This window comes from Drosophila persimilis, unplaced genomic scaffold (assembly GCF_003286085.1).
Source record: "Drosophila persimilis strain 14011-0111.01,24,50 unplaced genomic scaffold, DperRS2 tig00000232-arrow-arrow-pilon, whole genome shotgun sequence".
NCBI lineage: Eukaryota > Metazoa > Arthropoda > Insecta > Diptera > Drosophilidae > Drosophila > Drosophila persimilis.
Window position 1 is genome coordinate 54,683 of NW_020825307.1, and position 9,815 is coordinate 64,497.

Here is a 9,815-nt window from a genome sequence, read left to right on the forward strand (position 1 = left end):
AACCACCAATACAGCCTCATTGACATTTGAAGAACTAAACACAGTGATAATCGAAATTGAAGCAATTCTCAATTCTCGACCCCATCACTCCAATGTCAAATGATCCCACTGATACAACAGAGCTCACCCCAGGACACTTCTTGATTGGTGAACCATTAACAACGCCTCCTGACATCAATACTGATCATCAAGGAAGAACATTGGTCAAGCGCTGGGAATTGGTATCGCGCCTAAAGCATTCATTCTGGAAAGAATTCAAAAATTGCAAGCTCGGCATAAATGGAAGACCGCTTCACCAAACGTACCTGAAGGATTATTAGTTTTGGTTAAGGAAGACAACCTTCCTGTAATGAAGTGGCCAATGGGTCGCATCATTAAGACATATCCTGGACAGGACAACCACGTACGAGTGGTTGACGTTAAGACAGCATCTGGCGTATACAAGCGCCCGAACATCTGAGTGGACCATGATCGTATACTATGACTTGGACCCATATTGGAAGGACATGCAACTAATGTCTGCTGGAATTTCAGAGTTACGATACATGTGCCCTGAATTAAAAATACGGAGCAAAATACGCAGAAGAGATGACTCAAGTAATTGAGAAAGTGTAAACCAATGAAGACTTTCTACTGCTCCAAAACCAAACATCAATTGTCGACGCGACAATAAACGTAGTCAGAAAAGACAAAGTAACAACTGATAATCCCCTAAAAATTTTGGAACAGCATATGGCTATTATCAACCGAGAAAGAGGATCATATCACAGCGATCATCTGACTGAAGCGTAGTAAGGACTAATAGCACAATTAACCCTGCTCACAACAACTCTCCAACGAATGCAGTCCGACATATCTGATGTCCTAATCGGTATTCATCATCGGAGAATAAGCTCCCCGCTGGTGTCTCCCGAGCAACTAATAGACCATTTGCCACAAGATCAAATGCTGCCGGTCACAACGAAGGAGGTGATTCAACTATACAGAATCATGCGTGCCGAAGGAATCCTGACTGCAAAACACGTCATCTTCAAGCTGACGCTACCGCTGGTTTCAACAGCTCAGCTCGAAGTTTTCAGCATCATCCCAATTCCGTTTTGGGATTCAACAAGCTGGAGTCTATTTGACCTCAGAACCACCATAATAACGGTGAACATCCACCGAGTCCAGTTCATGGGCACTACCCAAGAGGAATTCCGACGTTGTCTTAAAGTACACAACGAGGAGTTCATCTGCGTTGACCATCAGAGGATCTTCAATGTGGACAATTGCTGTGAGTTTCAACTGTTTAACAATAAAACAGAAACACTGTGTCAGGTAACACACACAAAGGCTGACACGGTGTGGCTAAAAACTCAGCATCCAAATAAATGGATCTTCGCAACGCATTCTACAACTAAACTTCAAGCAGTATGCAACGGAGTTCCGTCAACCATAACACTGGAAGGAACTGGTCTACTCTCCATGTCCCCTGGTTGCACTGCTCGCAATACTGAAGTAAGCATCAGCACCTTCAGCACCACAATCAGCGAAGTAAAATCGACTTGGTTTGGTGACGTGAGCCCACCGGAGACATCACCCTCGCCACCAATGTGGCAAGTGAAGAACCAGACATCAGACTTTCTTCAAGAACTTGATGATCTACGCCAGCAACTATCAACCATCAATCATCACGAGCTGCCACACCATCTTACCACCGTGCAGCACCATCAACTCGCTGCTTACGCAACCCTAGCAATTTTATTGATCATTGCCTTTATTTTCCGGGAGAAGTATCAACTATGGATCCAGCCATGTCATCACCCCTATACCCCTTGCACACTGGTTTGCCGTCGACTTGAACGATGGTTGAACACCAGTTCCACGGCCGGGAGAATGTTCAGCCGCAGACATGTATTTAATGAATATTAGGAATATACAGTTCAATCTCATACACAAATACTCATAAATAAAATTGTCCATGTCACTTCATGTGAATGAATATGACGACACGAAAAATACATTAGCAACTAAGAATAGACAATAGCACTTGTAAACTCGAACCCCCCAAAAGGGATCAAGTAATAAACTATTTACTTTATTGCTGCCAAGTACCTAAGTAAATGCACTGAAATATAACCCCCGCACAGAGTAAGTGTACCCAATCTAAAAATACTCTCACAAGGAGCCTGTGTGTTCCTTCCCATAGAATAAGAATACCACTGCTAGCTATATAAGGAGATGCATTTGTTCAATAAAAATCAGTATCAGAAACAGTACCATAGCTGCCTGTCACTCATCTTCCATCGCAATCATCAGAGGCTGTCGCTGTGTCTTCAGATCCTCCCTTGCGCACCGTAGGATACCCACTCCGCAGTCCAACTGGTTCAAGTTCTAGTTGCGACGACCAAACTGTAGACGGTTTATGTACCGTATGCAACCCAGCTTCCTACACACACACACACACACATTAACACCACCCGAGGACGATTCGGAACGAATCTCCTACCCATGGCCTCCCGACATCGCGCCGAAAATACGGAAATTTCTAGACGAGGAACTGCCAACACTCCGAGGCCTCCGAGGGACGACGGATCTGACCGAACACACCATCGTCATGAGAGACAACCGACCTATAAAACAGCGGAACTACCCGAAAAATCCAGCCATGCGGCGGATCATCGATGAACAGGTCGACCAACTGATAGCTGAGGACCTAATCGAACCATCCCGGAATTGGCAGATACCAATGGCCCGCGACAGCCGGGAAGCCATGGCATTCACGATACCCGGCCGTGGATTATACCAATGGAAAGTAATGCCTTTCGGTTTACACTCCACGGGAGCCACGTTTCAACGGACCCTCGACGCCGTTATCGGCGCATATCTCGACGACATCGTCATCGTCGGGAAAAGCTTCCAGGAACACCTGAACAACGTGAAAGAAGTTTTCGCACGACAGCGGAAGGCAAACCTACGGGTCAACACGGACAAGTGTGCCTTCTTCCAACGCCGGATAAAATACCTGGGCCATATGATCAGCGAAGAAGGTATCCACACGGACCCCGACAAAATCGCAGCCGTAAAGGATCTGAGGCCGCCGACCAACCTACAGGAGCTACGACAATGCGTAGGCATGGCCGGGTGGTACCGCAGATTTGTCCCAAACTTTGCCACCGTAGTCCAACCAATGTCACTGCTGCTGAAGAAAGGGAAAGCATGGACATGGGGCCAAGAACACCACCGCACCGGTACTCGCCTGCCCAGACTTTAACGTCAAATTTTCCCTGCAGACGGACGCAAGCAACCTTGGAGTAGGCGCGGTCCTCACCCAAGAGATCGAAGGGAAAGAGCGGGTCATCGCATACGTCAGTCGACGCCTCAACAAGGCAGAAGAAAATTATTCGGCCACCGACAAGGAATGCCTCGCCGTCATCTGGGCGATCCGAAAACTGCGATGCTATCTCGAAGGCTACCGATTCGACGTCACAACCGATCATCTCGCACTAAAGTGGCTGAATACCCTCGAGAGCCCTTACGGTAGAGTAGCAAGATGGGCGCTCGAACTACAGCAATACCAATACGACGTGCATTATCGGGCCGGCAACCAGAACGTAGTCGCGGACGCACTGTCAAGACAACCGCTGGAGACCCTCTCCGGACATATGAAGATTGTGCCAGCATCAAAAGTTCCCAAAAGGCACTACTTCATTCCACATCATTGTGTACTCAAACCTGAGAGCACCACTACAAAGCTTCGGGTAGTATTCGATGCCTCATGCAAATCAATAAGCGGGAAATCTTTGAACGACATACTACAGGCTGGACCCACCGTTCAGAGCGAACTTATGTCCATTCTGCTACGATTTCGAATTCATAAGTACGTGAAATTTTAGAATAGTTTTTCTAAATAACGATACCGAAACAACTTGGGTGACTGCAATTTTGTATTTTAATACGACGAAAAAAAAAGGGTGCGTGCGTTCGATTTCATGGATTTTTTTCGACTTCCTTCATATATTAAAACAATTTCTTCTACATATGCCTACCTTACCTACGGTGGCAAAGCGGGGCGAATTCGCCAAGAGCGAGAGAGCGAGCTTTTATTGCGCTCCCGCTTTGCCCTATCCTAACTTACACTAGACTTCATGAAATACAATCCTAATAACAATTATTATTATCCAAATGGCGCTACACCGGCCCCGTTAAAGGCCTGGAAGGCTTCAAACCATTGGCAGAAGCGCCAATTTGTGTATTGGCCTCCTGAACGTGGCTCCGCTGCTCGTCCTTAGCTCGTCCTTAGTCCCAAGCCGCCATCGCTTTAAGCAGCTCAGACCCTCCTGGTCCGGGGTCCTGGGTGCTGGGGGTGCGATGAGCCTGTCAGCAGGTGCCCGGGAGTCAGCGCGTCTCCGTCGCTTGGGTCTGGGCTTAGGGGTCCTAGCGGGCGCGAGTTGAGCACCGCCTCGATCCCGACCAGCACGGTCTCCAGCTCCTCTGCGGTGAGGAGAGCGCTTCCGATGGCCCTTGGCAGACTTCACACCGGCCTCCCAAAGTCCGCCCATGTGCGGTGCTCGAGGCGGTATGAAGGCAAACTCGCACCCGCTTCTTGACGCAAATTCGCGTATCGCGTCCGCTTCCGCCTCCATCTTCCTCCGCAGTTCGCTGAAGTGGCGACTTGCTCCGACGAAATTTGTCGCGTTGTCGCAGTTCACGCGTTGCGGACATCCTCGACGACCGACGAACCTTTGGAATGCCAACAAGAAGGAATTAGTCGTCAAATCGGAGACAATTTCTAAATGAACCGCCTTGGACGCAAAACAGACAAATAACGCTATGTAGGACTTATAAGGGGGCCTTCCACGAATTTTCAGAGTCGTATAGACTGGGCCACAAAAATCAACGCCACATACTGAAAATGGGCGGAGAGCACGGAGCCGGTCTGCGGGTAAGTTGCCCATCATTTGGGTCTGGAGTAGCGGCTTGCATGCTCGTGGGCCGGCATGAAAATTCGTTTGATGCAGATAGCGAACGTATGTCTGCACAAACTGCGAGCGTTTTGTCAATAACATAGGAGCGTTAACTAGTCGCCCCCCAACTCGCAACAACGAAAAAGAGCACCATGTCCCAGCCTCTTCATGGATTCAAGCGCTGAAGACTGGGGCCTAACTTGGTGCCTTTACGAACCCTTTCAATATCTTCTTGAGACTCATTTTTCTGTGTTATTTCGACTATTTTTAGAAACGCCTCGTCGTATTCTACGGATGACGGAATTTTTCCAAAGTTGAGACTTTTGTCTTTGCATTTTCGGATGAAGCGGATCACGAAAACGAACACTCTTAGCAGTTTGAGGTGTGACGAATATCCCTCGATTACATCCACTAAGTAATTTGGCTTGGCCGCAACGGTCAGTCCGACCGATTTCTTCCGACTTTCCATCTGTATCTCTTCTTCGGAAAGCTCGAAGTGTGGATTTCTAGGCCAGCTCTCTTCTTCAAACTTTAAGAACTCTGGTCCACCAAACCAGATCGACTGCACGATTTCCTCTACGTCACAACCTCTCGAAACTATGTCTGCTGGGTTCTGTTTTGTTGGCACATGCCGCCACGTAGCTTCACTTGACCACTCTTGAATCTCCGCTACTCGGTTCGCAACGAATGTTGACAACGACGAAGGGTGGGATCTGATCCAATGAAGAGTAACTTCTGGAACCTAGCAGCAAAGGTCTGCTAGAAGGTGAGCGGCACATAACTCAAGCCTTGGGAGCGTTTTCGTCTTGAGTGGCGCTACTTTCGACTTTGCAGTCAACAAGGAGACCTTGAAACCTTCTGCAGTCGTTCTACGGATATAGACGCAGGCTCCATAAGCTCTCATGGATGCGTCTGCTAAGGCATGTACTTGAATCAGTCACTTGGAACAGTATGCACAAATCGAGGTATGGTAATCTTCTCCAACTGACCCAAGGATTCTTTTAATAAGTTCCATGCTGTTTCCAAGTTCATTGGAATTGACTCATCCCAATCTAGCTTGTTGAGCCAAAGCTCCTGCAGTAGGATCTTTCCCTTAATTACTAAAGGACTTAACAAGCCAAGGGGGTCAAACAGCTTTGATGTCACCGATAATATGTTCCGTTTTGTCGCTCGGAGACCCATAACTGACGTGTCAATTTGGAACTTAAAGACATCTTCGTGTGGCAGCCACGATATTCCTAACGCCTTAGTTGACTCTGAGTCCGAGATCGTTATCGGTTTAACTGTGCTCTCGGATGCGGTGACCTCAGGTGAGTTCGAAAACCATTTAGTCAATTCAAACCCAGCGGTTTGAAGAACCTGAGCCACATCAGACTTAATTGTCTTTAACTCCTCTACGCAACCAGCACCAGTCAAAATGTCATCGACATAGAAGTCGGAGCAATAACTTCAGCAGCTTTAGGGAATGAGAGTTTTGCAGACTCACTCAACCTCTTCAAATACCGAATTGCCAAAAATGGGGCTGGTCCAGTCCCATATGTTACGGTGTTGAGCTGGTATATTCTCAAGGACTCAGACGGGTCTCTTCTCCACACTATGAGCTGGAATTGTCTATCCGCATCAGCAACCCAGACTTGGCGATACATCTTCTTAACATCGGCTGTCAAGGCGTACCTGTGTAGTCTGAATCGGAGCAATGTCGAATACAGCTCATCCTGTATCGTAGGACCGACCATCAATATGTCTTTCAAGGCCACCTGAGAGGACGTTTTACAAGACGCATCGAAAGCGACGCGGAGCTTGGTCGACGTGCTTTGAGGCCTCAACACACACTGATGTGGAATGAAATAATGTGGAGTTTTGGGGATTGTGTTGTCTGTGGTAGACATGTGACCCAAGGAGAGGTACTCTTCCATGAACTCCAAGTACATTTTCTGCAAATCGGGGTCACGAGACAATCTTTTTTCAAGCGATAAAAACCGCCGTTTAGCCACTTCAAAGGATAAGATACTGGGATCTGATTTGAACGGCAGTCTTACTTCAAACCGACCTGAAGGCACGACCTGAGTAGTCCTTCTATAATGCTTTTCACATAACTTGTGTTCAGGAGATAAAGACTTTTTAGAAGACGGCAATTCTTCCAGTGACCAAAACTTTTGTAATGTATTGTCGATGTGGATCACTGACTCTTCTCGACAACTCAAACAATTCCTAGCTTCTTGGGTGGCAGTCACCTTTGGAGTGTATCTGCCCGACACAATCCAGCCGAGAAGCGTTTTCTGCAGAGTTGGATAGTCAGGACCTTGTCGAATCTGACCAACAGATAAAAGTTCGAAAAATGTTTCTGCACCTATCAACATATCTATCTTCTGTGGCTTGAAGAAATATGGGTCTGCAAGTGGTAAGTTCTTCGGGATTTTCCAGTCACTCACGTTAAGTGTCTGATCAGGGTGATACCCCGAAATGGACCTTATAATCCAGAAATCAACCGAAAACTTACTACCAGTAATTCGCGACTTCACCACCGTGTGTATGTTTTTCTTGACTTGTGAATTGGATTCACCAATACCAAGCAAGTTGATACACGACTCCTCCCTACGGATCTGTAAGCGCTGTGCTAAGTCCTCAGTTATAAAATTGGTTTGAGACCCCGAGTCAAGCAGAGCTCGGGCCAAAACATGTTCACCATTATTGGTTCGGACGCTTACGATCGACGTAGCCAGAATAACTCTATCCATAGCTGTCGCATGGAGAGCATGCGAAGTGGAAGGTTGATTCTGATTGGGAGGAGGAGAAGAATTCTCTGGGGGTGATGGTAACGCTAGACTTTTATTCGCCACTGTGTACCTATGCAATAAGGTATGGTGTGAGCAGCCACACACTCGACACTTCTTAGCTTTGCATCGTACTACAGAGTGGCCTGTCTGCAGACAATTGATGCACAAGGACACAGTTTTTGCGAATTCGAACCTTTGCATTACTGCCAGCCGACCAAATGGACTGCAATCTGTCAACAAATGGCCTTTCGCATTGCAGTAGCTGCATTGTTGGTTTTTGGTATTCGCGGTGGAACACGCGAATGAGCTCCGATTATGCGGCTTGCTTGGCACAGCTTTCTGCTCCTGCTTTGGCTTGTCCGAATTTTCGGCCGAAAGATGCTGATGTCTGCGATTAAGCAACTTTTCAGAGTCCGTCCAAAGTGGCAGTTTGTCATAATCGAGCTGTTCTTCCCATTTCTCTTTGGTCACCGGATCGACTCTGCTCAAGACGAGATGAATAATCATCGCATTCAAGATCTTTTTATCATCGCCTATCGACAACAACGAACCATATATGGATGAGGCGGTATCGATAAGGTTCCTTAAGGACGATGCTGATTGCTGGGTCATTTTGGAAAGATTAAATCAATGTGATTTTTAAAGATCAGACAATCATTATCGTAGACCCGTTTTAAGCTAGCCATTTCTTTCTCGTAGTTGGTCTCGGTTACTTGGAAAGCCCTAACTGTTCCCAACGCTTCACCGGAGAGACACGAAAGCAAATGGTTGAACTTTTGGTCATTGTGAACTAGAGTCTCAAATAAACCTATGAAGTTTTTAAAGTCCGAAAAGTTGCCGCTGAACTGCGGCAGAGCTAACTTCGGAAGGCGAGCACGAGTTGGGCCACCATAAGCTGGTACTGCCGGTATTGTCTCATCAGCTGTCTTTAATGCGCAAATGAGAGACATTAATTTTGCCTTTGTGACAATTGAGAGTTCTTCCAACTCGACTCCAAATTCATCGTCAATGTCTATATCTTCAATCTTCTCTTGAAGTTCGCGTGCCGTGTCAATGCTACGCATCAGCGTTTCGAGTCTGCACTCGAGCTCCGTCAATACCAGCGGAATATCCCCCGCTTCTAAACGGTCCGCTAATAAACGAATGCCTTTGACACGGCAACTGCCCTTTTTCTTCAGCTCTTCAAGGACGATATTGTTGGCTTTTGAGGTCATATTGATTCTCAATACAAGCAACTGAAGGCGAAAGATCGTTTCTAATAATCGTATTTAATGCCGAGGCACTCAATGAAATAATGGGTAATTGTACCCAAACGAGGTGAAAAACCAATATACCCGAAAAATTTAGCGTAGAGCGTCGCTTGGCTGGTGCGTACACGAAAACCACACAAGAATACCAACGAACTGCACTGGTGACAAGCGAAAACGAAAAATTTCACCGCTGCAGTTCTGAAGAATGAATGTTGTGTATACGTATGCACCGACAACGATCGACGCTAAATTGATTTGCGAGGCACGACTTTGTCTTAATTGATAGTTGGATCCTACTGACACCAAACGAATATACCCGACGAAAACAGGGTAGCGCGTCACTTGGTGTTTGGTTTGGATCAAGCGCGCCAAACAAAAGAACAACGATAAGCAACGGTGAAGAGCGAAAGCGAGACGAAAAAATTCACCGCTGCAGCTGCGTATTGGTATGCGTGCTTGGCCAACGACCCAACTATACATATATTTGACACAACGAAAACGAGAAAGGGGCGACAGCGATTGCAGTTAAAATGAGTTATATGTGTAGTTATTGCGTCCAAGAGGGTTAGATGTACATATGTATGTATATATGTATTAATATATATGCTCAACTCTAACTACAGCATGCAATCTAGCTCTACTATGTCATACGTATGTGCCAAGAATTGAAAGCGAGGTGCAATTGGTTCAGCACAAGACAGTAATTGCGAGTTTTTTAATCTTTTCGTCTTCACTCGAGCTTTCAATTTTTTGCACAAATACCTCTTGGGAAGATAGGAAATTCCAGGTGCTGTACTCTCCTCTTGTATGTATATATGTAGCTGCAGACAGGGTATTGCACG